The sequence below is a fragment of the Hippocampus guttulatus genome, chromosome 21 (assembly GCF_054856545.1).
Source record: "Hippocampus guttulatus isolate MCC_2025c chromosome 21, RoL_Hgut_1.0, whole genome shotgun sequence".
NCBI classification, from domain to species: Eukaryota; Metazoa; Chordata; class Actinopteri; order Syngnathiformes; family Syngnathidae; genus Hippocampus; species Hippocampus guttulatus.
The window spans coordinates 12405107-12431597 of NC_141281.1; the positions used below are offsets into that span (position 1 = coordinate 12405107).

General features: G+C 43.1%; 1 protein-coding gene and 1 long non-coding RNA gene across 2 annotated transcripts in view; one reads left to right on the forward strand and one right to left on the reverse strand.

The window, feature by feature from the left end:
* The window catches only part of gyg1b (glycogenin 1b), a 111372-nt gene that overhangs the window by 13602 nt on the left and 71279 nt on the right, over positions 1-26491 (forward strand). The gene's annotated exons all lie outside the window — the stretch shown is intronic.
* The window catches only part of LOC147187217 (uncharacterized), a 32028-nt gene continuing 9830 nt past the window's right edge, over positions 4294-26491 (reverse strand). The window contains exons 2-3 of the long non-coding RNA XR_015099057.1: positions 13870-14070; positions 4294-5904 (exon numbers count right to left, since the gene is read on the reverse strand). This is a non-coding gene — a long non-coding RNA (uncharacterized LOC147187217). The remainder of the gene's footprint in view (positions 5905-13869; positions 14071-26491) is intronic.

Genomic DNA, 26491 nt, shown 5'->3' on the forward strand with positions numbered 1-26491 from the left:
TTTCTAGTTGATTGTTTTTCCTCAGATGCAGTGGTTTCTTCAAAATCATGTAAAGGTACAAAACGGGTCAGAGTAGGCAATTTGTTTTTCTAATGTTGTGCCGGGCGGCCCGGTAGTCCAGTGGTTGGCACGTCGACTTCACAGTGCAGAGGTACCGGCTTCAATTCCAGCTGCGGCCTCCCTGTGTGGAGTTTGCATTTCCCCCCGGGCCTGCGTGGGTTTTCTCCAGGTACTCCGGTTTCCTCCCACGTTCCAAAAACATGCGTGGCAGGCTGATTGAACTCTCTGAAATTGTCCCTAGGTGTGATTGTGAGTGTGGATGGTTGTTTGTCTCTGTGTGCCCTGCGATCGGCTGACAACCGATTCGGGGTGTCCCCCGCCGACTGCCCGAAGACAGCTGGGATAGGCTCCGGCACCCCTCGCGACCCTAGTGAGGATCAAGCGGTTCGGAAAATGGATGGATGGATAATGTTGTGCCGTCATATTTTAGCAAATATAACACAAAGGGTTTTTTTAAATTATTTTTTTTAAAACCTCTTTATGTAAAAGAAGTACAGATTCTAAAATGTACATCAGGGCAAAATCTAAAATGATTTGTTTCTATTCAAGTTATGTGATGCCTTTAAAAGAGAGCCAACTTTTCCTCAATGCATTTTCAGAATCAATCAAATACTGTACAGAAATACAGCATGAAAACACTCGCAAGGAGCCGCTGAAGGCCACGTAACACGCCCAGACCAGATTCCCACTCTTGATGTCACTCACTAGGCCACACCCCTTTAAAAGCACACATCCAACACACTACAAGACAGAGTAATTATATTTAACAGCCAGTTCGATTGTCCGTGATTAAAAACAAAAATTGTGGACATAATTTTGTGGCAGCAGTCAGTAACGTTCTCACAGACACCCTGAGAAAATGTGGAAAGTATTCCACTGTCACTTGAGGTGTTTCACTTTCCAAATGGCTGTAAAAAACATTCATAATAGGGTTTTAAACTGCGGGATTTTGCAAATATTTGCCTGGTAATGAGGAATCTCCCATTCTGCAGTGTGACAAATGGCCGATCCCTCAGGCAACCGTCTGTCGCATACTAACCAGAAGAAAATCCTTGGGACAACTCCGCTGCTTTATTTACAAAGTATTTATCGTTTCTGGGGTTTCACACAGGCTTGTAGATGCTGCTCTCAAACACTCGCCGCTTGGAAAAACGCCACAGCGCCAAACCAATAACCGGATCCACTGTATAGCACAATCCATAGCTAATTAGAGCAGATGGTTTTCAAAGCAGACAGTTTGACGAGGGGCATCAAGGCAGCACGTCCGCCGCGTGTCAATACCGTTTCTACAGCTCCCTCCTGCATTCTCGTGCACGTGCTCAGCAATATTCCTCCAGGTTTGATTGCCCAGCGTTATAGCGTCTGCGCACATTAAACACAAGCTACGTTGCAAGCGAGCGGTTTGAGACTTGACCTTATTTGTGTCCCAAAAAGGATGACGGCACAGAGGATAATGTTGTCATTGACCCTTGGTATTTACAGTTGTAATTGTTCAAAACAAACAAGCCTTTGAAAACTTTACAAGAGTTTACAAACAACCTTGTTAGCTTCGCTGGCAACTTGCTAACTTGATTAATAATTCTGGTTCACATCACTAGCATTGTTTAGTTTAGTTTTTTTTTTTTTTGGGGGGGGTTGACAGAGGGGAGCAGAAAAGGCATGTCTGTTTATTTAGGATGGATTTAGCTGACTATGTGACTGAACTTCAACCCTTGCAGTCGTTAACATTCAACCTTGTTGGCTTAGCTGGCAACTCGCTAACTTGATTAATAACCCAACCTTACATCACTAACATTATTGTTTTTTGTGGGGGTGTGGGGATTGTTTAACTCAAAAACAACAGCAGCAGAAACGGCCTGTTTATTTATGATAGATTTAGCTGACTATTTGACTAAACTCATCAACTTTACAATAGTTAACGAAACCTTGTTAGCTTAGCTGGCAACTTGCTAACTTGATTAGTAACTCTGCCTCAGATCACTAACACCGTTTTTTGCGGGGGTGTTGTGAGGTCAGGGGGATTGTTTCACTCAAAAACAACAGCAGCCTCATCGCTCAGTCACCCAGCTTTACCAAGAGCCACTTTTCGATTGTGTGTTCAATTTCAGGTCAGTTGACTAGCTCTGTATGCCAGTTAGCACATTGTGATCGATCAGGAAGCATTATCTCAGATCATAGACGAATTAATTGTTGCACAGTTAATTTGTCGGCACATAACGCACTGCTGGTCGCGAGAAAATGGCTTGATTCTGCATTTTCCCTTTGAGTGGGCGTTGGAGACAAGGATCGTGTCGCAAATGTTTATGTGCGTTCAATTTGACTGCTGTATAGTGTTGAAAGTGGTATGAATTTTTTTTTTGGACAGGTCTCTGAAATGTGTTCCGGACACAATGCCTGGGATCAAATGCAGAGGTTGTAAAGCCGCTCTGTCGCACTTTTCACATCCAAACACTGATTCGACAGTCAGCATTTGTGTTGTGGTGTTTCCAGATGATTTATTCCTCCTACATCAATGGTGACCTTAAAAACAACCCCCCCTTGCCAGGTTTGGCATTGATACAACATGCAGCTTGGACATGAGATAAGCACTTAATGTGCCTAACAGATGCTAGCTAGCTTCATTAGCCGCTAAAAGAGCCAATGACTCAAACGACAGCTGTTCAAACCCTCATTTGACAAAATATGATTGCCAGCATACAGTACGTTAGTCAAAATAATCTGAGAGTAATGTGACTATGTAGTGTTCATTTTTTTTAAACCAGTCGTCAACAGTGTAGCATTTTTCGCTCTTTTGCTGTCTTTGCAACAGATTGTACTCGATGTACAAATCATGCTACTTGTACCGTCAAAACGACCTCTTCCCCTACATATGTATATTTTTTCAAATAAACAGTCATTTAACTCAATGCCAAATTGAATGTCGTCTCGAAGAGCAGCATGTGAAAAGATTTCAAATGCGGACGGCAAAATGTAAGTGGGCTAACCTTGAGCTAATCATGCTTCTATTGGCGCATACCTGACCCGAATTCCACATTGCAGAAAAAAAATAAAGTTGTTTCGAGGCCTGTCAGACAAAGCTTTGAAGGACACTTTCCTTCCAATTGAAAGGTATTTTTTTGAAATTTTTCTTTTACTGCCACACTCTCAAAGTATGTTAGATACGTCGCTATCGATCCCGCTGGTGTAATTAGAAAATCCTATGCGGAAGATGGTAAACTGCTCAAAGCAGGGCTGCGGCATGTCTCTTCATCCTTAATGAGATTTCACTGGGAAAGCTTGCGAGGCATCCCGGGAATCGATCGTTTTCTCTCTCGCTTTTTCTCCTCAAATGCTTTTGATAATCTTCTCTCAGGCCCCGCCGATCAATTCGGACTGATTCATCTCATTAATAAAACTTGTACGGGCCAACTTGGACTGTGTTTGTGTCTTGGAAAAACAGTGTTAAATAAGGAAAGCCAAATGTCAGTTGTCACTGACAATAGGTTCATTTGAAGCCGCTGTACTACTACCTTGACCAGGACATACCATTTTGCGCAGGGTTGGTTAAAGTATGGCTCCGTTCTTTAATCCGGCTACTGACACATTCACACCAACGGTCACCAACTTTTTGGAAACTGAGAATTACTTCAACAAACTACAACTGATTAGGCCCATCTGTTTTAAAATTGGCCCTTGAGCAAAAATATGCCCACCTCGGCTCGAGCATGTTGCCAGCTGACTAACACAAGTGTGGGTGTGATCTCATTAAAGCTTCATCCTTTATTAGCATCTCATTTCGCACTCTTATGTCCCGTACAGGCAGCGGTCGATATACCATTTGCTTCGCTTTATACCGTGCAAGAGATTACATTGCACAGCTGCAATCCAAGCGTACGCTCACATTAAGCAAGATGAGCCAATGTGATTCATGCCAGCGAGTAGAACGTCTGCCAATTTGATCAATTTTTACTTTCAGCCAAACCACTTGAGCAATGTTTGGAATTTAGTTGACGTTGTGCGATGGATAGCCAAAACATTTTTTTTCCTCTTTTGAATAAATCGAGACACAATCATTATCTCACGAGGCGCTTCGTGTTTTTGTGTTCGGCTTCAGTGGTTGGCGGGTTTTTCGGAAATACAGTGAAACTACAATAAAATCATGTTTGCAGCATGACATTTTTCACAACAGGGAGTTTTTCACTGTAGCAAATTTGATCTCAAATGTAAACACACACACACAAACGAATGTGTACTCTTTATTTTTATTCCAAGAGTGCATAAGTAAGAGAATACACTTATTTGACACTTCATATAGTCAGTGTAGAAAGAAAAAAAGGGAAATAAATTGCGAAATTTACGATCAGCATTCACTGTCACATCAATTTCTTGGACAATGTCTTTTATTTTGCTTCCTCCGTCTTTCATTTTGATCATTTTTACCCTCTCAACCGGCATCAGAGCTCTTCTTGTCTTAGCTGCGTGACATCCAAAGGTCCATTTTGGAGCCATTTTAGCAATGCAACGTTCTTGCTGCATCTGAAACTAACAATAACAAATACTTCCTGGACTACTGCGCATGTGTAAACCAGTGTGGTGGTTGCTGTTGCTGTTTCTGAATGAAGCAGTAGAGGTCGCTGTTGGATTAGACTTCGGTGTAGTGAATCTCGTCGCGAGGCAAGAGCAGAGAAAAATATTTTGTATAACGCAACAGGGGTTTTTTCATTGTATGGGGGACAGAAAGTGGGGATGGTGTTAATGCATGGAGATTTTTTTCACACTAGGGGGTATTTCGACCATGTAGATTTCATTGTAGAGGAGTTTCACTCTACGTTATTCATAAAAATTATTTATCCAAAATAAAAATGAAAAAAAAAACCCCGGCCATATTGCGGAAAGACTCATTGTTTCATATTGATGCGCGACAGAGGTTTCCCAGCATGCTGAACAAAGAGCTGAGGTGACTCAGAGGCTTTGTAAATGCCCGTATTGTACCGTACATGCCCACCCAAACAAGGCGCGTGATTGGTTCCCGGTGTGACATCGACCAATGAGAGCACGAGTGGATTTATCCCGTGCTCTGATTGGCTGTGCATCATCGCAGCCTCACCCTTGTTGTGCCTCTTCATGCTGTTGACTGTCTCAGGTACTATTTCTGAGGGTTGTGTTTGCATTAATTTTTTTTTTAAGCGATCATTTTTTTCCAATTAGTGAAGCTGCGCTCATCCTCCTGCCGCCATTGAGGTAATGTGTCCTGGGCGTGTGGGAGCATGTTAGCGCACTCACACTGCATTTTATTTTGAAGGTTTCCCAACCAGGTCACCTGTTTTCTTTTTTTTTGGACACATCACAAGGAAGCAGTGACAGCTCAGACAAAGGCTGAAGTGAAAGCCAAAACTTTCAGCAAGGTAAGGTAAGGTTCTTTTTCTGCAAACAGAGAGGAGCGGTGTAGTCTATTGATTTTTTTTTCTTCCCGACTCCTTTATTCAAAAAAATGCATCAGGCAATGTGAATTCCTGCTAAGAAACATACAACATAAGTGGAATTACATTTACATTGGCTCCCTCGCCACGTTATGGCCCCTCTATTTTATGAGATATGTTTTTTGTAAAATTGAATCAGGACTATTTACCTCAATGGTGGAAAAAAATATAATAATATTGGAGTGTTGGCAAAGTCTCCACACGAAGGCAACATTGTTTTTATTCCTCAAGAGTAAATCGATGCGATCAGTCCGCCTCATCACACTGTTGACTCAGGTAAACCCATATGCAGTGAAGCGTTCCAATCCCGAAACCTCTCGCTCTAATTGCTGGAGTGTGGGCGCCTGCACAGCATCAAGCTTGACTCTCACAGGAAGAGAAGGTGCTGTAAACACACACACACAAAAGCTGTGAATGTGCACATTATGGAGTCATATGCATAATACTGACAAGGCCTCAAATTATGCTCTTCCCACTTAGTGACAGTGTGTTGACAAGCGAGAAGCCAGGAAGAGCAGAGGGCACCGGTGATTTGTATTTTTTTTGTGTTGTCTCCATCGTTAACAGTGACCTGTGTTGTCGTTTGCAATCTTTGAATGACAAACGGGTCTACGTTGGAACAACTGGTTGAATTTAAAGTAGGACGAGAATAGCCCTAAGTGGAAGGCACACCTCTACTGTATTGATTTAATCGAAAAATGATTCCGGCGCTCAGTGTTTTTGTTTATTCACTCCGGTTGGTTGGAAAGGATTTGGTCCGGGATATCAACATCAATCATGAAATACAAAACTCAGTCTGAAGAAGAACCAATCCTGAATACGTCCTTGTTTTTTGAGGGCACATATTTAGTAATGCCTCATGCTCTTCAAAAGAACTGTCAACGATTCTTGTCTCTATATTTTTAAACAAAGCTGTTTGTATACTTTTGAGATCTGTTTTGTAGTGACGTCTTCGGTTGAAATCTGATAGCATCTAGACAGAGTTTGTGTTTTTGGTGGGTAGATTCAGTATTGCTGTTTTACTCGAACAAAATACAATTTACTTCACCTACCGTATTTTCTGCACTATAAGGCGTTTCGGTGTATAAGGCGCACCTTAAATGAATGGGCTAGTTTAAAACGGTTTTCATATGTAGGGCGCACTACATTATAAGGCACATAGAAGAGAAGCTACAATAGTGGCTGCGGTTGCGTTATGCATCCACTAGATGGAGCTACACCAATGAAAATACAATACAATTTCACAACCGCTGCAGCTGTAACAAAGCGCTTTGCAGAACATTTAAAATACTACGTCCAAGAAATCAAAACATTGATCCATATATTAGGCGTATTGGATTATAAGGCGCACTGACGGCTTTTGAGAAAATCGAATGCTTTTAGGTGTGTCTTGCAATGCGGAAAATATAATAATTTGAGCCTGGCTTCTTTCCAGACCCAGTCTACTCTTCTCTGGTGAGGTAATACGTTCTTGGAGTTGGATGTCTCCCATCTTGTGGTTAACACTGTGATTACAACTCAAAACTTCTTTGCTACAGTGCACATTTTTATTTTAAAAAATTAATTGAGGGCCAGTCCAAAAGTGGGCGCGGGCGCGGGCAGCCAGTTGCGCGTCGTCTTTCCCTTATAGGTAACTCTAAACATTTGGTTTGGCATCGCACCTTTTCGCGATTGCCGGGAGAGCCCCCCTTGATTTGCAGCACACATGTTCACAATGCCATTTGCTTGCCGGAATTTTCTCCGTGAACGATGCACTAGCAAAAGTGGATGGTGGCATTTCAACAAGCGAGATTAATATAGACAGCAGGAAAGGTTTAATAGCAACAGTATGTTCCCTAAAAGGGAGAACATGTCAAAGTCAAGCAGGTGACATATGAAGACCAATTACAGGCCTCGCGCTCGCCGGGCTTCGCCCTCGAAGGGCTTCCCTCACCTCGGCTATTAATATTGCACTTCTTGCTCCAGAGCAAAGGACACGCCGCCGCCTGCAACTGACAAAGGCCACCCCCGGCCCCCTCAGAAATCGCACTTTAATAAGGTACAAATATTAAACAGGACATTCTTGTCTTTGATCCACCTTTGGGTATGATAATAAGCCCCGTGCTAATGTGCACAACGCTACCAATTGAGACGAGCCCCACGGGACAAAGGAGCCTGAACGCTTATGAATTTTAAGATCGGCTCATATGAACTTGTCAAGCATTCAGGCGGACATTGTCGAGTCGCGTCCTTCTGGAGCAATAGGGAGCTGACTTTTTAATGGTTTTTATTTATTTTTCATGAATACACTGATTTTGCAATATGCCTTCGAATTTGGGAAAGGAGAGCGAGTGTCAGCCATTTACTGAATGGGGCAAGCAGTCAAACACACAAATATAAAATGAGAACCCTTGCAAGGGGCTGCTGTTGGCCACAGCTCACACTCAGACGCGCACACAAATGAAACGACTCAATCATCTGACACATTCACTAGGCCACACCCCTTGGGGCACACATAGAACACATTCAATAATACATCCATCCATCCATTTTCCGAACCGCTTGATCCTCACTCGGGTCGCGGGGGGTGCCGGAGCCTATCCCAGCCGTCTTCGGGCAGTAGGCGGGGACACCCTGAATCAGTTGCCAGACAATCGCAGGGCACACAGAGACGAACAACCATTCACGCCCACACTTGGAATGGTTTATGTTTTTATACATTATAGTGTGATTAATTTAATTGAAAAATGCATAACAGAAAAGTATAGTGTTTTTGTGGAGGCTGGAACAGATTCAGGAAAGCGCCTGGAGCGATACATTGTTTTTCGCTCCTAATGAACCAACAACCAAAAACTTCCGGCGACATACAAAAATCAAAAAAAGGTGTTTTTTTTTTTTTTTTTGTGTTAAACACCATCATGGTTTCGGTGACAACTATAAACCGACAGAACAACCCCCCACCCCACCCAAAAAAAATAAAGCCTAGAATCTTTCTGTGTGAAGTTGATGAGCTGCCCTCTGGCTTTTTATGTAATGATACGGCACAACTAAGACGCCCTTCTTCGCTAAGATATTTGCGGTGAGATGAAAACCTAAATCGACTGCCGGTACACGCACTCAGAGCCATTTTGGGCCAACTGTGCGCCCAACTTGTTGACCCTCTAATAAACGCAAACGGCCCCCTTGCACTCTGGGGTATGGTAATAATTGTAATTCTCAGCATCGCCGCATCTTTTAGCCCAGACAGAGCTATTAGAAGCCTTACTTTGATGCTTTTATGTGACCGTTGTTTGCAGGCCTTTGCGGGTTAAAGGGGGGATTAATCGGCACCGTTTGATCTCACTCACGTCGAAGTTGGTGTTGGGCTTTGACAGCGGTTCAGCCCCCTCTCGCTGTTTGAAACCAAAGCACTTTTGATGAGAGTTTAATGTCCCCTTTTCAGTGTCTTCATAAATGCAATAATACAAGTTTTTTTTAGAGCAGTGCTTCTCAAACTTGTGTGAGCAAGTCACCCATAAAATTAATCGCAATAAATGCGATATTAGGAAAAAACTGAAACCTCTAATATGATATTGATGAAGCATTTCTTGCTTTCACACATTCTTTTCTCATGCACACTTGCAACCCAAGAACCACAAAAGTAAAAAAACAACATCATATTGATAAATGCTTGTGTTTGCACCCCCCCCCCAAAAAAACAGTTTAATGCCATTCCCAGTCAAAGAGAATTACAGGTGCTTTATTTAAAATAGCCATATACTGTAACTGCCTTCTATTGAAGCTAGCAGTATTATGCTAGCTTCTTGCTAACCCATAATGGGAAACACCATTGAAGGGCTAATGGAACATCTAAAGCAGGAGATTGTTTCTGACTAGCTGAAACATTTCTAAAAAGGGTCGATATGTACGTGTATGTGTACATGCACACACACTATACACACACACTCTGTATATTTGTCTGGCGCTAACTCCAACTCCAACTCGAGGATATTTAATTTTGTCATCTTGCCCTTTGGGGTCATTTCAGGTTGTTGAGGCGAAAACACCACCTGGTGTGGTATCTTCCTCCAAATCCCCCTTTATCTTTATGACTGCATCTTCAACCTACACTTTGTATGGGCTGCTACCCACTTCCAATTAAACCGCAAGCGTGACATTCTCTGGAGTGTGATCTGAGCAAAGAATTAGGTGACTCATGAAAAAAAAATAGCAGCCCAAGCGGACAAGTAAAAATGTAAGAGGAGGATAAAACAAGAGCCGGCAAGGTTTGACGGGGGGATTATAACGTTACGGGTCATGAAAACCAACCGAAGCGGCTCATGCTGCACTGCACGTCTTTCCGATGCACTTGGTTTCCATTGTCGCAAATATATGGCACACTTGGCTTTTAATAAGTCTCTTTGCTTCGATGTTAGCGTGAAAAAGAATGTCTGCAGGCATTTAGAACGGTGTAAAATTCACCATTTATAGAAGGAAATGCGACCACAATTATAGAAAGGTGTCTGGGTCATCATTAGTTTGCGAGTAGGATTATTAAATACCCTACCACAAAACTACAATATATTTTTTGTTTTAGATTAAAGACTGTAAAGGTAAATAATGTTTTTGTTTTCCTTCAAAACATATCCATGTTTGAAAGTAGTTGAGCGTGTTTCCTCACGAGTCCTGTACCTATCACTACGACATGGCGTTAGCTAGCAAGGTACGCCGATAATCCGAAAAGGCATCTTCCCTGGATGCCACAACTTTCAGAATCGCTCGGTGGCCTGGTTTCAATTCCCAAGCACGGAAGCGACACTTCAGATGAGCCCGCCGCGAGCCTGCTAGCTTTATATTTCCAGTCATACACTTCTTTTGTCATGTAAGAATGGCTATTTTGTGACAATGCGCAGAGCTAACACTAAAATCAAGTTGGCACTTTTTTTTCCTCAGTCAACCTAATTGGGATTTGTTGTTGAAAGGTCTTTGAAGTTACCTGGAGTTATATTTAATTGCGTCTAGATTGTACATAATGTAGTGGGGGTTTTTTTGTGGCAGAAGGGCGCACCACAGTGGTTAGCATATCTTACTCACAGCTTTGCGATTCCAGTTTTCATGTTCTCCTAGTTTTCAAATTTTACATAAAACGTAAGATTGAGGAAATTTAAGCGTACATCCTGACAATCGGGCCAAATTTGAGCCTTTTAGTCTCAGTTTGTTATCAGTCATCAAAACCCAGATTATCAGGTAATTTTCCGTCAGAATAGTCAAGATGAATCCTGTCTGCGCATGCTCTGTCTTTAAGTAAAAACATTGTGTCGTCGCGAGACGGCGGCTTCCTACCAGCGCTTGTCTACCATGGGAGAGCTTGTTTTTTTGAACAACTTGGATCTTGTTCAAAATGACAGAACTTCATCTTGATAAATCACGTCACATGGAAACAGGTCACCACAGCTCTACGATCGGAATGACAAGAAAGGCTCCACGTTAATGTAGCTATTGTTCAAGTGAATGATGTCGATTTTGTTTCCTGGTCATTGTGTGGGGCCTCATTTTGACCAGTGAAAGTGTTTTAAAATCGGTATGTTTCCACCTCGCAACCCCGCTGTGATTCCAACTTTTAAAAGGAATGAAAAAGTTCCAACGCGGCGTTAAAAGTACTTTTTTTCCCCCCCCCCGTTGTAGCCCTTTTACAAGTTTCTTGGACCATTTGTGCCGGAAGCGAGTCTTGAGACGGCGAAGAGCTCCATACATCATTGTGCCGCTGCATTACTGCGGGTAATGAAGTGTGAACCAGGAGCGGCACTTGCTTGTGTCATAAAGAGTGCGATAGAGATTGCGGGCAGTCTTCGGGCGATCACAGCCAAGCGCCTCAAATTACACTTGTCAAAGAAATGGAGTCCACCTTGCTTGCCATCGCTTTTGAATATTTTTTTATTTTTTATTTTTGCAGATCACCCAGGAGTGGATGGTAATGTATGTGTGGAGAAGCGCTTCAAGATGAGAGATGAAGATGAGTGGATGTATTGTTTTCCAGCTCCCGTGAGCATTTATCATTCATGTCGGAAACTTGAGCTACTCCTCCCAGAACACATTATACTAAAGAACAACCCCAGGAAATAGATGCTCGCGTTGAATAGACTACTCCTGAGGAGGAGGACAGGAAAAAAAACACCTGTAAACAAAAAGTCCTTACATGCGTCGTTACAGTTGAATAGGATGTCAAGTCTAGCTGGAGTGGTCAGCAGTTAGTATGAAGCACGACAGCGTTGGCTTAAGGTGCGTCATGGGGTTGTTTTATTTATGTATTTATTTATTTTTTTAAGCGATTGAAGAGTTTGTTGACCAAGCTGAAATACTGTATTTTCCGGAGTATAAGTCGCAGTTTTTTTCATAGTTTGGCCAGGGGTGCGACTTACACTCTGGAGCGACTTATGTGTGAAATAGTTAATACATTGTCCACATCACATGTTATTTTCACATTAAACTGCAAGAGGGCGCTCTCGGCCTGCGGTGATACTTTCCACGTTGGCAGTAGCTGAAAAAAAACAACTGACGATGACTCTGACGTAAGCGACGTGCATCTTCTACCTCCTGTTATGTTTCGATCCGGTTACGTTTGGTTTTGATTCCTCACGTGCCCTTTTTTCGCCACCTGTTCTCGTTATCAGTGTTCCTTGTGTGTAACCAATTAGCTCCCTCAACCCTTTGTGTGTTGTCCAGGTGTTTCTCGTTGTCTCGTCACTTGGCTTGTATTTAGTTCCCTGAGTTTCTGCCAGTCTTGGTTGGGTCATTGTGAGCTGTGAGTATGTGAGCATACGTGTGCTCCTGTCATGTTTTGTTTCCTGTTGTAGTTTGGTTTGATACTTGTGATTTCCAGGCACTTTTTGGAGTACTTTGACTTGTTTTATTTTTTTTTGAAGAATTGTATTTAAAACATAGAAAACTAAATCCTAAACAAAGTCCAAAGTAACAAACAAAAACCATGACTTAAACAAAAACTATCAATAACCGAAACATTACTAGAAAAAACATGACAGCAGCAAAGGAACAGCAAACAAACAAACATGACAGGAGCAAAGAGCAAACAATGACCCGACACTGAGTGTTCGGGCTGGGAGTCCTTTGAAGGCCCTAATTACCTAGGACTAACAGGTGTGCAGCTGCCGGGGGAGCCCTACAGTGCCACCTGTTGGTCCCTAAACCGAATCGTGACACCTCCGGTATGGCGGAGTTGTTTAAAAGTGACACAGAGCATGATGATTTCATTGGATTTCGTGATTCGGAGTGACTCTGATGGTTTGGTAAATTTGTTAGCATGTTCTTTGTGCTATAGTTGTCTAAATAACTCTTAATATGTTAGGTGAACATACCAGGCACATTCACAGTTTGTTGATTAAGCGTCCTGTAACGTTAGCATATCGTACACTTATTCAGCCTGATGTTCTCTAGTTTGATTTTTATTTTTAAATTGCCTTTCAAGATGATATGTATGTTTTTGGATTTTATCAAATAAATTTCCCCCAAAAAATGCGACTTATACTCCAGTGCGACTTATATATGTTTTTTCCTTCTTAATTATGCATTTTTTTGGCTGGTGCGACTGATAATCGGGAGCGAGGTATAATCCGAAAAATACGGTACACGTTGGCAGTAGTTAGTGGTGCGGGTTCTCACGAGGTTATCTGGTCTCACTTTTCAAAGTTCTTGCTTTAAAAGTGGAAAATAGGGGTGAGATGTAGGTTTTAGGTCCTAGAGAGTTAGGACTGCGATGAAGGATTCTATGTTTTCGAAACTACGGTTGGGGTTGAGATTTCCTGTTGGGCTCCTGGTTTTGGGTTTAGGTATCTGGTTTTATGAAAAGTGGGGAAGTTCACGTATTTTTTAGTCTTGTTCAGGAGTGAGGGAATGATGGAGTATGGGACCGACAGGAGGATTGGAGCAAGGTCCGTCGTGGGGAAAAGAGCTGAGCTGAAAGGCTGAGTGCTCGATTTACCGCCCGATATATTTTCCTACCTTGACCTATAGCAGTGGTTCTTAACCTTTTTAGAAGTACAGAACCCAACCGGTTAATATGCACATTCAACAAATCCTTCATGAGTGAAAAAAAAATATGTATATACTGTATATATACATATGTTTTTTTTTTTACAAATTCAATATAAAAACACGCATTTATTAAAAACAGAAAAAAGTAAATAAAATTTTAGCGATAAGAATACTTTTTTTTATTGTACGACGTACTATCACGACAGTCAGACGTTGTCTCCTAAGCGAAATAAATTTCCCAGAGCACTGATTGGACAAGCAATATTATGTGATCATCTGCAGCCAGTGATGGCCAAGTGGGCGTGTCATAACTAATTAACATGTTGAGTTGCGTGTGTCTTACCCTCCATGGCAGAGCCTCCGTCGAACCCCTGAGACCAACTCACCGAATCCCCGGGGGTTCGATCCAACCCAGGTTAAGTAGAGTCATCAAGGGTTCCCTGCTCAGCCCTCCCTCGTGTACCCAACCCCATATAAGTGGAAGAAAATGGATGTCGGGTTTAGGCCTTGGATGGGTGGGTGATGCTCTTTTCAGCGTGACGGGCTAAGAAAAAAAAATCATGGGAACGATTATTAGGATTATAATCTTGGTTCATGGTTTACAGTAGGGTTTATGGTCTCAAGTAAAGTCAGATTTACAGTATGTCATCGTAAGGGGCATCGTCCTTTATTTTTATTCGCCACATCTTAAATAGGACAATGCCGCTTTTGATTTGGTTCCCTGCCCTCAAATCACGGACTGAAGCGAACTCCCTGGTGGAAACATTTATAAGGCCTACAATTGTTTCAAGGCCGACACCTATGATTTTACCGCATGATTTATTGGCCACGCAGATAACATTGCCCCGGGGGGATATTTCGAAACAAGCGCACTGCATTTCAAAAAATACAAAAAAAGTCAGTCTGAAGCAGATGCACACTAGTTGTTATGCTGCATGTTGAACAGGCGGTAGTGGAAAATGGAGACAACTTGCCAAATATTGTTCATCGTGTCAAATGATGATGTGCTGAATGATATCTTCTGCCTTATGTGGGTCTTTAAACTTTTTTAAATTTATTTTTTTGCTGAACCATGCTCCTTTTGGCGCTAATTCAGCAGGTTCATCTTCTGTTGGTAATGTCTGTATAAAGCCCGTTAATGATCTTTGCTGATTGAGGAAGGGCAGGCAAACGGCGATAAAAGTTGCACGTCACCTTTTTTGTCTCACCTCGTATTTCAAGACGGTCACGGACTTCAGGATCTTTAAAGTCCCGCTGCCTCATTACCTCCGCCAAGCACAAAAAATATGACGCAAAAAGGATTTAACCCATTACAGCGAGATTAAGTTTGAATTGAAACTTATATTGGCGGAAAATACAGTTTGCTGCGATCCACATTGTGAATTTTAAACAAATGTAGATTATATAAAAATGGCAACACGGAAATGGAAAAATCACAAGATAATCACTCACGATAATCTTTGAGAGTAATCAGAAATTCCCGCCTTTATTGACTTTGATCCGTAAGAATAAATTATGCTCAAATTTGGCCCCATTATTAGGATTTGTATATTCCACTTACTCAGGATCAAATCTGTCTGAAGCATTTTGAGTTTTTCATGTAAATGGTCTCTGCTTCTTTTTCCTAACACTCCAAAAGTGGCCTCGCATCTCGTTTCTCCTGTGTGTCGATTAAAAATTTATGAGGCACAAAACGGCAAGAGAGGATAAATAGAAATAGTAGTGGTGGAGGCGGTGAGTGACAATGTCTGAAAAGAGTTTCTTTCCCAACGTAGAGTGACATTTTACATTATGCATCGCGTGTAAATCAACAACAAGCATGTTGTGGCTGATGTATTACATGCAGACTGCTCCGGCAGAGGAATGTATGGTGGCTCTAAAGAGACAAAAAGACATGCAGTTTGTGACGATAAAAGGCTGTGAGGGGTCTGTCATGGTTTTGCTCTGTCTTGAGCACCAACTGGACCCGTGTCTTGTTCCCAAGCCGAGTTAAGTATTTAAGGACTGCCAAGAGCCCAAGTCTCTGTCCGATTATTGACCTTGCTCGCTGTTTACGCTCAAGTGATATTTTCCAGACCGTTCTAGATCTCTTGGCCATTTTTATAGTTGCTCTCGTTTCGCTAGATTCTTGTTTTTAATATTTTGTTCTCAAGTCATTTTGGACTACTTTGTTTTTGTGTGTTTGCAGGCGCTTTCTGTTCTTATCTGGTTTGCATGGCTTGTTGTTGCCAGTGATTTCTGTTTGTACTTTGTTGGTACAGTACTTTGTTTTTCGATGAATGAATATTTTTTGCAACGCAGTTCTATCTGAATCTACATTTTTGGTGTCAGGATCTGTGAGCTGTCATAAATAAAATACAAAAAAGGTCAATGATCCCATGGAGACTTGGAGATTAGGCGGTCCTTAAATACATGTCTTAACTGATGAGACGGTGGCAGCAGGTGTGCATGCTGGAGGGAAGGCCCTCCTCTGCCACCTGCTGGAGACACACCAGAACAGGATCATGGCACACGTGGTGCCTGAGGGCGCCAGCTAGCTCCCGAGGACCTCATGAGTAACCTGCAGATGACTGATCAAACTGGGGGGCCAAAATGTTGATGACCCGTCATGTATAATGTACAGTGGTACCTCTACTTACTAACATCTCTTCATACGAAATTTTCAAGCTACGAAACGCTTCAACAGGAAAACATTTCCTTTTGTTACGAAAGAAATTTCAAGATACGAAAGGTAAAAATACAGTATGGGCTGCTACTCGCAGCGCCGAGTTTCCTCAACTCAGCACACTTAGAGCTGTTCTGTCATTGCCCACTCCCGAGCATCATCCTGGGATCCCATTGGCTAAGAGGGACTTCTACCGTATGTGTCTATGCGTGTAGATAATATATATACTGTACGTCCTCGTCATTCGGCCCTCGGGCCATGAGGCGCTCCGATAGTTTTACGTAAATGTGAATCACCCAGAATAAGTGTTCCCCTGTCGGGCGATCGCTCGCTATGCTGATGTTTGCCTTGGACATTATCGAAGGATTGTTAAAATCCGACAAAAGCAAACGTCCTTGGATCAGTTCTTGACAAAACGGCAGGCAAAAACCACTTCTGAGAGAGAACATGCACAAAAGGGGGAGGGCGCAGCTCAAAGTTAAATAACCATCATTTGTATTCTTTTTTCTTAGTTTTTTACATTATGCATAACTCTCATTTACTGTGCAATAATCTAATTGTAACATGCATTTTGGAAGTGAAGAAGCTGCCTGGAAGTGAAGAAGCTGCCGGTCTTTATGGATGGCATGGCGCGGATGTCCAACACTCAGACCCAAGCGGTGACTGAGCTCAACCGCAAATTGGAGCGTCATTGCAAGATGGAGAACAACTTGGAGAAGTTGGGATCCGCGCTCAGAAAAGAAATCGCCGATTTGGTTGATCGACGCCATTGAAGAGACAGGCCACGGACTCAATGCTGTCCGGAATTGTTGGCAGCCGTTCCCAAAACATCTGCTATCTTGACCTTTCCCCTGGAAGAACGTACGCATGGAAGCTAGTGCCCTACCATCACCCCCTCCTTCTCGGCCATTGACTGATAAGAGAAGACCATGACGAAGCAGCTGCGGCCTGACAAGCTCACACAACCAGACAATCACACGTGCATACACACCCTTGTTATCACCGCCTTCATTGTTCCTGGTTTTTCCCCGCGACGTGAACTGATCTGCTGAGCGCTCGAATGGACCGGGCAGCTTGCCGGTCGGGCCGCGTCGCGCCCCCCCCCCCCCCCCCCCCCCGCCGCCCATCCATTCACCCCCTCATTACATGTTATGTCTTGTGACTTGTTGTAACTGCCATATGCTTCTTTACGTGCTGGGGTCCTTTTTCTCCTAGACTCTAATTATCCTCAGAGGAGGATAGTTCCAGCATGTTTTTCCCCCTCTCCTTCCCTAGCGGTTTCCTTCTGAACTAAGATCTCGGGGCGCTTCACATAGCGAGTACCGACAGGCCCTTTGCACTGTATCCCATGTTCGTTATTGTTTTCATGTTTCTTGTGCAGAGTGTGTCCGTTAAGTCCTAATTGCCCCACGGGGATAAATAAAGTTTTCTGAATCTGAATTTATTTGTTACATGTTTTGATGCATTTTTATGCTTTAGGAAACATTCGTCTGAATTTTGGGTGTGGGGCTTGGAACAGATTAGATCATTTACATGGAAATGTGTCTCGACTTACACATTTTTTAGTTAAGAGATTTCTTCCAGAACCAATTCATTTCTTAAGCAGAGCTACCACTGCATTGACAAAGAAATTGCTGAATTCAATCGACAGGACCTGTACAAAAATGCAATGCAACGCCATTGCTTGTCGGCGTCGATATGATCAGCAATAAGCGGCGACTGCACGGACACAGCAGCCAGAGTGATTTACAGCAGGAAACCCAATAACAAGAACAGGATGACAAATAACTCGAGGCGCGATGGTGGATAAAATGCAGCCCTGGCACCGTTGTCCATCCACAAGTGGACAGTAGAGCATATGCTTGATGCGATAGCAGACGTGACAGACAGATTGGTTATTGTTTCACGGTATCTATTCATTTTTGTTCCTTTTTTGCAGTTTACTGATCAGGAAACGGTAATCGCGATGAAAGGCCCCCGTACGAGCATGGCGGAGGTTCTCGATGTGACATGAGGTAATCACATTGATTGGCGGTGTCACTCACGAATCCATTGAAAAGGCAACATGGTCATGGAGGTATTCCTTGAACGTTTTGATTTCAGTTTTATTCTTGTGCACGGTGGCTCCTTTTGATTATTTCGGTTGGGTACCTAATAATTTCACACCAAAAAAAAATAAAAAATCAGACAGAATGCGGAGAGCCCAAAAGTTAATGGCCTTGTTAGTCCTCGCTCCACAATTAGCTTTCATTTGAGAGGCCAAAATATTAGGAACAGCTACCAGTATGCTACAAACCACAAGTGCCATGAGAAAGGGGTTTTTTTTTTTCCCTTTCCTTTAAATGTGTACTTCAGTGATACTGTCGATCAACACGAGCATTTATATCTTTGCAGAGGCAGACTTTTCTTGCATTTGGATCTCATTAGACCATGCCGGTGCGGTGTGGCAACTCAGTGCAGAGTCAAACCCCCAAATTATTCATATTACACAAAATTTGGATCATTTTATATCCTGAAATTGTACACCAAGTGACACAAGATTTTAATATCATATTTGGGGGCGGGGGGCGTGGGGTTAATTTAAAAAAAAAAGAATTCTTCATGTACATGTTGACAAAAAGTTTCCAAAATGCTGCTTTTTGTCAATATATGCAGTAAAAAAATGTGAAGACTTTTCATATTTGTCATTTCCAGTCCCCCATGCCTTCAAAAAACTTAAAATCGATTAGTTTACTATATGAGACCAGACTTAATGGCACAGTGTCCACCCTGCAGATCTCATGGTACCGTGTTATTGAATTAAAGAGCTTGCAAGCACCAGCCAACTTCTGTGATTACTTGCTGTTTGCTGTTGTAAGGTTTGTGCGTGGGGGAAAAAAAGAGAAAAAACATTACAATATAGAATAGTGTTAAGTCTTTATATGAAATGTGCATCCCCTCTGTATTGAAAACAACCTCCCACATTTCACTTTGAAAATGTCAATATTTTATTCTTGTGGATGAAAACAAGCTCGAAGAACAAAGCGATTTTGAGATGTTTTAAATCATACATTGGAAAAGCGATGTAATTTGAATGATTCCAGACTGGAGGAGAGGCGTGGCTCCTGACAGCCGCATGAGAAAATAACGATATTATGCTCCTGGTGTGTTGTTTTTTTATTTTTTATGTCTCTGCGGACCTAATTACAATAGCTGAAGCGTGAGGCTGTCAATTGCTAGGAAGGCTCGCCATCGTATTTGATTCTTGACCTCTCCCTTCTGAAGAATCTTATCACGGCAGACTTCATTTGCTTAGAGCGATAAATATACAGAGACTGTCAGCCATTTGTTTATTTACGTGCCCATTGCCTCGTATAGGTGGAATCTTTATTCTGCACGCATTGGCGGCGGAGTGGCGCCTTCTCTCGGATGCATAATGGATGACGAGGTTGATCTCAAAACAGACATCCTCAATAAAACGCAGCCAATCACATTGAGGGCAGCCTTGTGAGCACCGCAAGTGGGTAGGTATGAGGTTGGGAAGAGGTGAGGGGACGAAATCCAGGGCAAATTCTCTGCATTGTAATTCATCCCAGGTAACATGACCGGGCCCGTCCAAACTTTTATTTCAAGCGGGGTTTATGGGAGCAGCGAGTGGGTGTGCGTGTGAGGCAGGCAAGCGGTGAGGAGGAAAGTCTAAGGACCATTCGCAATCATTACAAGCACCTGCCACGTGACATCACCCGGCCGAGTGAGGCTTTTATTGTGAGAGCGGAGAGCGGGTGTTCACCGGGTGAGAAATCCAAGAGACGATTCTTTGATTGAATGACGAGCAACGGAATCCAGAGCAGCTTTGGAAGTGGAGCAAGCGGGTGTGTGCAAGGCGGGCGAGCAGTGAGGAATGAAGCCCAAGTGTACGAATGGTAAATTCTCCAAAATGACATGAGCCAGAGAGTCGAAAATAGTTGATTTGGAGTTTTCAAGTGGGTCGAGCGGGCGAGCCGTGAGGGGAGAAGTCCAAGGGCCAGTCGCTCGCTAACTCCTCCCGCCGCCCATCTAAGAACACCGAGGACATCAATACAATACAATGCAATACGTGCTGATTTATATAGCGCTTTCACAACAGCGGCAGCTGTAACAAAGCGCTTAACAAAACAGTCAACATCAGAATATATCCGCTGCACCGCCCTTGCGTCATGATTTCTTCTGAAAGGATTGCTGTATTTTCTTAACTATAAGGCGCCTCGGATTATACCTTCCATATAGAGCCTATTTTAAACCTGTTTTTATATACTGTATTATAAGGCCCATAGAACAGAAGCTACAACAGTGGCTGCAGTTGCGCTATGCATCCACTAAAGGAAATACAATACAGCTTTCGTTACCGAGAGCCTTCACAACCGCTGTTGCTGTAACAATGATAACTGGTCACAAACACGAACAAAAGCCATTACAAAACAATGAATGACAGACAAAAGTTATGATGACAATTGATTGAACAAAACGGCACACCGACCTTGTGGGCTCACATCCACAAGGGCCTCAAGTCTTGCTCGTCTCCTTCTTCCTTCGTTTAGTCAGCGGTGAACCGTGCTTCTGGTATTCTCTTTGTTTCATAATGGCTGCGCACAGCTCAAAAAGTAGTTGTCAATTTGAGTGTGTATTGGTGACTACACGTGTTAATTAGTGTTGGGCAGAACCCTTTTCGGTTACAATTGATTCCTGCCAATAATCACCACGAGATGCCGTAGGAACAGGGAAACAACTCAACGGGTGATAGAAAGAGAGTTACGGTCTCTTTGTATTAGGTGCATCGGATGTTAGGGCACACTGTCGGCTTTTGAGAAAATTGAATGCTTTTAGGTGCGCGTTATAACGCGGAAAATACGGTACTTTGCCTTCGGCGTGACAGCTTGATCGCAGGCAGTCTCCAAACATCCCATTCTGAGAGCGCTTCTTAAGGAAGACATCTCCACGATTCAGGTGTAGTCCAATAATGGCGGTGTTAGCCCACGAGGAATGCTAGCCACTGCCCCTCCTGAAAAGGCACGCCGTTTGTCCGCTTAGGATGATTTATAACTCGTAGCGCAAACATTTCGGCCGATCTTAACCTGTCGGCCTTGTGTCAATGAAAAAAGAGGGTGAGTGTTGGGGGTGGAGGTGGGGGAATAGACTAACACCTTCTCCCTCCCCAAGGCAGGGTTGAGAGGACATTCTGTTTACCCTGCGCCACCCGACTGCCAGTCAATAAAAAACCTATTAGCCCTGGCTGAACTCTTTAACAGCAACCCATGATGTTTGTCGCGTTATTGCGATGGGCTGCCGATTTCTGTGAAACCTTTCCCGTGGCTTTCCCTACGCGGCATTTGGGTCTTTTCATCTGGGTTCAGTCGTGTCTACAATTTGGTGCGCTTCGTGAAGAATGAGCTTGTCATGGCTGGTGGGCAGATATATGATTTACCGCTGCACACCACCACTGCCCTAAAATCAACTTGAATCGCTCGTCAAGGCTTCGCAAAAGCAAACGACCGAGTTTATGTCATCTTCTCAAACTCTTTCCCAAAGATCTTTCAGCCATGTGTGTTGCAATAAATAAATCGACGAGCTGGCTGACCAGTTCCTTTTGCACTGAAGCATTACAGCGATCCAAGAGAAGAGTTAATAGATTCATTCTCAGGCTATTTTCAGCATTTTAAATTGGTTTGTGCCGTATTTTCCGCACTATAATGTGCTTCGGATTATAAGGCCCACCTTCGATCATTTTTAAAACTGCTTTCATATATAAGACTCAGAATCGAAGCTACAAGAGTGGCTGCGGTTGCGTTATGCATCTGCTAGATGGAGCGACGCCAAACCGAATACAATACAATACAGCTTTATTTATATGCAGCTTTCAAACCTGCTGCAGCTGGATCAAAGCACTTTCCAAAACATTTCAAATATGATGTCCGAAAAATCGGAATATTGATCAACATGTAAAGCACGTCGAATTATAAGGCTTGATGTTAGGAGACCAAGAGTATCGATTTGCGGAGAAAATAAAAATGTAACTGGCCATATTCGGACAAGCCTCGGTCGACCTCATTTTAGCCACCATCAAGGATTTATTCTGTTTTCTTACTTTGAATTTTTTGTGACATTTCTCCCTGGCAGAGTAGTGGTGGAAGTCGGAGTGTGATTTCAGCAAGACAAGAAAGTGGATAAGGTAAAAGCTTCCTACATTTTTTTAACCCTGGGGTATTTTGACAAACGCATAAAAAGTTTTCAAAAATCGAGGAGCTGTTTTGAAGAAGAAGAAGAAAAAAGCATATTATTCAATAAAGGACAGCTTCCTAACCGGATGACGACGGGTTCGTCTGTGGGTCGAGCGCTGTAGCGTTTCATTAGCTTGACTGACATTTCATTAACTGGGAAAAACATTTTCACGTGGGACTGCGCACGTCCGAATATCTCTGCACTGCTTTGAAGGATAAGTGGCTTGATTGGTATGCCATGGCGTCACATCTCTGCGTCTGTGCTCGAGGTTAGAGGTTGCTTCTTTGGAGTGTAAGCCCTTACTTGCAAAAGTGTAAGATTATGTTTCCATAAAATGTACATGCCACGTCTGAGAATATTGTGAAACAGCACGCGGCCATGTGCAGACGGAGCGTTACAACGATACACCCGGACATATATTCTTTATCCTCTGCGAAAAGTGACAGTGCTTCAAAATTCTTCAAAAAGAGGCTTCAATTGTTTATTTCTATCTCCTGGTGAACTTTACGTTCACATTAAGCATAAAACTCAATTACATGGATGGTATTTAGCCAAGTGCGGCCCGTTGGTCCGGTGGTTAGCGCGTCGACCTTACGGAGCAGAAGTCGTGTGTTCGATCCCGGCTCCGGCCTTTCTGTGTGAAGTTTGCATGTTCTCCTTGGGCCTGCGTGGGTTTTCTCCGGGTACTGTGGTTTCCAAAAACATGCATGGCGGGCTGATTGAACTCTCTGAAATTGTCCCTAGGTGTGAGTGTGAGTGCGGATGGTTGTTCGTCTCTGTGTGCCCTGCGATTGTCTGGCAACGGGTTTCGGGGGTCACCAGCCTACTGCCTGAAGACGGCTGGTTTAGGCTCCAGCAGCCCCAGCGACCCTTTTGAGGATGAAGCGGATTGGAAAAGGGATGGATGGATGGATGGTATTCAGCCAAAAAAAGAGGTGCTTTTGCTTTTGCCATAGAAAAGTCCACTAGCTTAATGCCAACACACCGCGCAAAACACCATAAATAGGCTAACAAAACTAGCTTCAATGTCACAGTAATCGCACACCATTAGACAACTCCACTAGGGAAACGCAGGCAGAAGAAACGCACGCAGCACTCCTCACAGGCATATATTCTTCATCCTCTGCAAAAGATGATGATTATTCTTTCGTCTTTCATCACCAAGTCTATGTCTAAATCATTCCGCTTTGATTAAAAAAAAAAAAAAAAAGCCCGACTGATAGAAATAACTCATACAACATGAATCCCCTCGTCGATTCCCCACGTCACGACAGAGAGGTTGAACGAGAAGCAGCTTCTTGCTCTCCTGTGTCACAGTCATCCTGATTGTGGGGAAACTGTTGGAATCTGCAGGATTTGAATTTTTGCTGGTGGGGTGGGAGGAAGATGAAATAGTGACGCTCGGCTGAATAGACTTTTTGCTGGTGGCGCGCGGCGAAATGCTCCCTTTGTGGGTTCATGATAAGATGTTAAATATAGGCAAAGCGTTTTATTCATTGCCCCTGTGAGTCACAGCGAGCAGCAACGCTAATCTGAATGTTTTAAAGACTCACGCTGGAGTCATATTTCACTCCAATGCCCACCGGAAATGCTGAGTGTACCTTTATATCATGAGATCGGGATTTCACCAGCGCCGCACTTTCCACGCAATCTTATTTGTTCTTGTCGATTATAGATTCATTATGCCTCCCACTCCGCCGGGAAAATGCCATTAACCACTTTTTTTGAGCCGGCTCTTATTAGAAGCCAAAAGCTGTGTGCTTGTCATATTTCAGTGAAAATACATATTCCAAGCACCAAGTGCGGTGCTCATAGAACACTAATGCCCAGCGAGATGAAATGTCTCTCATTCTGTTATAACGCCCCAAAAAAATGGGCGTTGAATCTTCTGCTCGTGTTTCGACATCGGCCTCACCGACGCGATGCTGCGATATCCGCCGCCGGCTTCTCCGCTATACATAATTCCTCGAGCCTTCGGCCAGAAATGCTGTGGCTGCTCATGCCGTGCACGTGCATTTAATCGCGTGATCTTTTTTTTTTTGTTTGTTTGTTTTGTTTTCCTCGGGCAGAAAAGGAAGGGAAATGAGGAAAAAAAATTAATAATTTGACAGTAACCCGCCGTGGCGCGGCGCTTCTCTCCGAGTAATTGGCGGTGTAATTTGGGCTGAGCGGTGGAAGCAAAATGAGTTTTCCCTGGAGAGTTTGGCCATGGATTTTGTTTGATGTTGCTCGGAGGAAACGTGAAGTCGCTGCGAAATTAAATATTGTCACTTCATTGCAAGATAAACAAACAACATTTAAACTGCTTGATTTAATGCTCCATACATGCATTTGTCCTCACATGAAAAACCACCAAGTAATTGACAGACTCCCTAAAAAATGTTTAGAATGTCCTATATTAATAAAACAGTCAATAGACCGTGTCCTGGTGTTCAGCTATGTTGAACTGAGGGAGAGTAACTTCATTTTGTCAGGCCGTAGCAGTGTCTAAGATCATTTTCTGCCATCTTATGGCACTCTCGGCAATTCCAAACCTAGCGGGGCTCGTTCTCGAGGACTCTGTGATTTCCACTCACAACTCAGACTAAATTTATCTCCTCCGTGGCATAAGATTGTCTCTCAGTTGAAATCATTTTTAACATACCGTATCTTCCGCACTGTAAGGCTCGCCAAAAAGGATTGAATTTTCTCAAAAGCAGCGCTTTATAATCGGATGCGCCTTATATATGGATCAGTATTCTGATTTCTTGGGCGTAGTATTTTAAATGTTCTCTAAAGTGCTTTGTTACAGCTGCAGCGGTTGTGAAAGCGCTATTTAACTAAAGCAGTATTGTATTGTATTCCCTTTAGCGTAGCTCCATCTAGTGGATGCATAACGCAACCTCAGCCACGATTGTAGCTTCTATTCTATGCGCCTTATAATGCGGTGCAGCCTATATATGGAACCCGTTTTAAAATGAGCCATTCACTGAAGGTGCGCCTTTTACTCCGAGGTGCCTTATATTACGGAAAATACGGTATTTTCTTGACATGAATCGCTAGTTTCCTCTTATCCAAGATGTTGGTACCGTCTTGTGACATCTTTAGAGAAAGAGCACAAAAATCAGTGAGGATTGGTTCCACAAGGGGGGAAAAAAGACATTAAAGCATGTTTGGCCAGTGTCACAGACTGGATGGTAATGAAACATCAACGCATTGGCGTATAGGCGCAGCATTACGTCAAAGTGGTCTTATCGATGTTGCTTGCGTCTTTACTTTTCAGTTGTGTCTCTTTTTGTGCTGATAGCCTAGAGTCTGGCGTCGCGCCTTCATTGTCTTTGTCATTGATTTTTTTTTTTTTTTGGAGGGTCCGCAGGCTTGCATTGGCCCTCCACTCAGGATGAAACAGGATGCATGAGGCTCTTTACTGGAGCACTTAATGAGATTTGCCTTAAGAATCGATCCGTAAGCGGGACAAAGGGAATTGAGTTCAAGGCCATTGGACCCCCCCCAAAAAAAAGAAAGAATACTAATAACATTTCACTGTTGTGATTAATTTCCTCCGGTCATTATGGTTTGATGTGTTGATACGTCTTTCATTTCCATGTTCTCCACGGTTTGTTCTGGCACAGTTCGATCACTGTTTGCGTTCCGCCAACAAAGCTCTCTGTTGTTGGAAAAGTGCTCAACGCTGACAGCTGCTGAGTAGACACAGGTGGTAGCTTTCTAATGCTCTCAATGCCTTCCATTGTATTCCCGAGCTGTAATTCTCTCACGATTATCTCCAGCGCATGAGCACTAAATGGCCCATTAAAAGTGGACACTTAGGGTCCATCAGCAGGGGAGACCACTTGTCTCGATGTCTTTTCTACTCGGTGTGACTTCTCAGCACCATTTTACATGGACGCGTCACAAAAGAGCCGCAGTTTGAAATCCTTACATGATTCATGTCACACTGGTTCTTGAATTGAGCCCCCACACACTTTTTGTAAATCATAAGTTGATTGGTCCAACCCAGGCTCAATTCTGAGATGAGTTGGGCAACCTGAGCCCCATGAACCCATTACAAAAGCACACGTATGCTTGT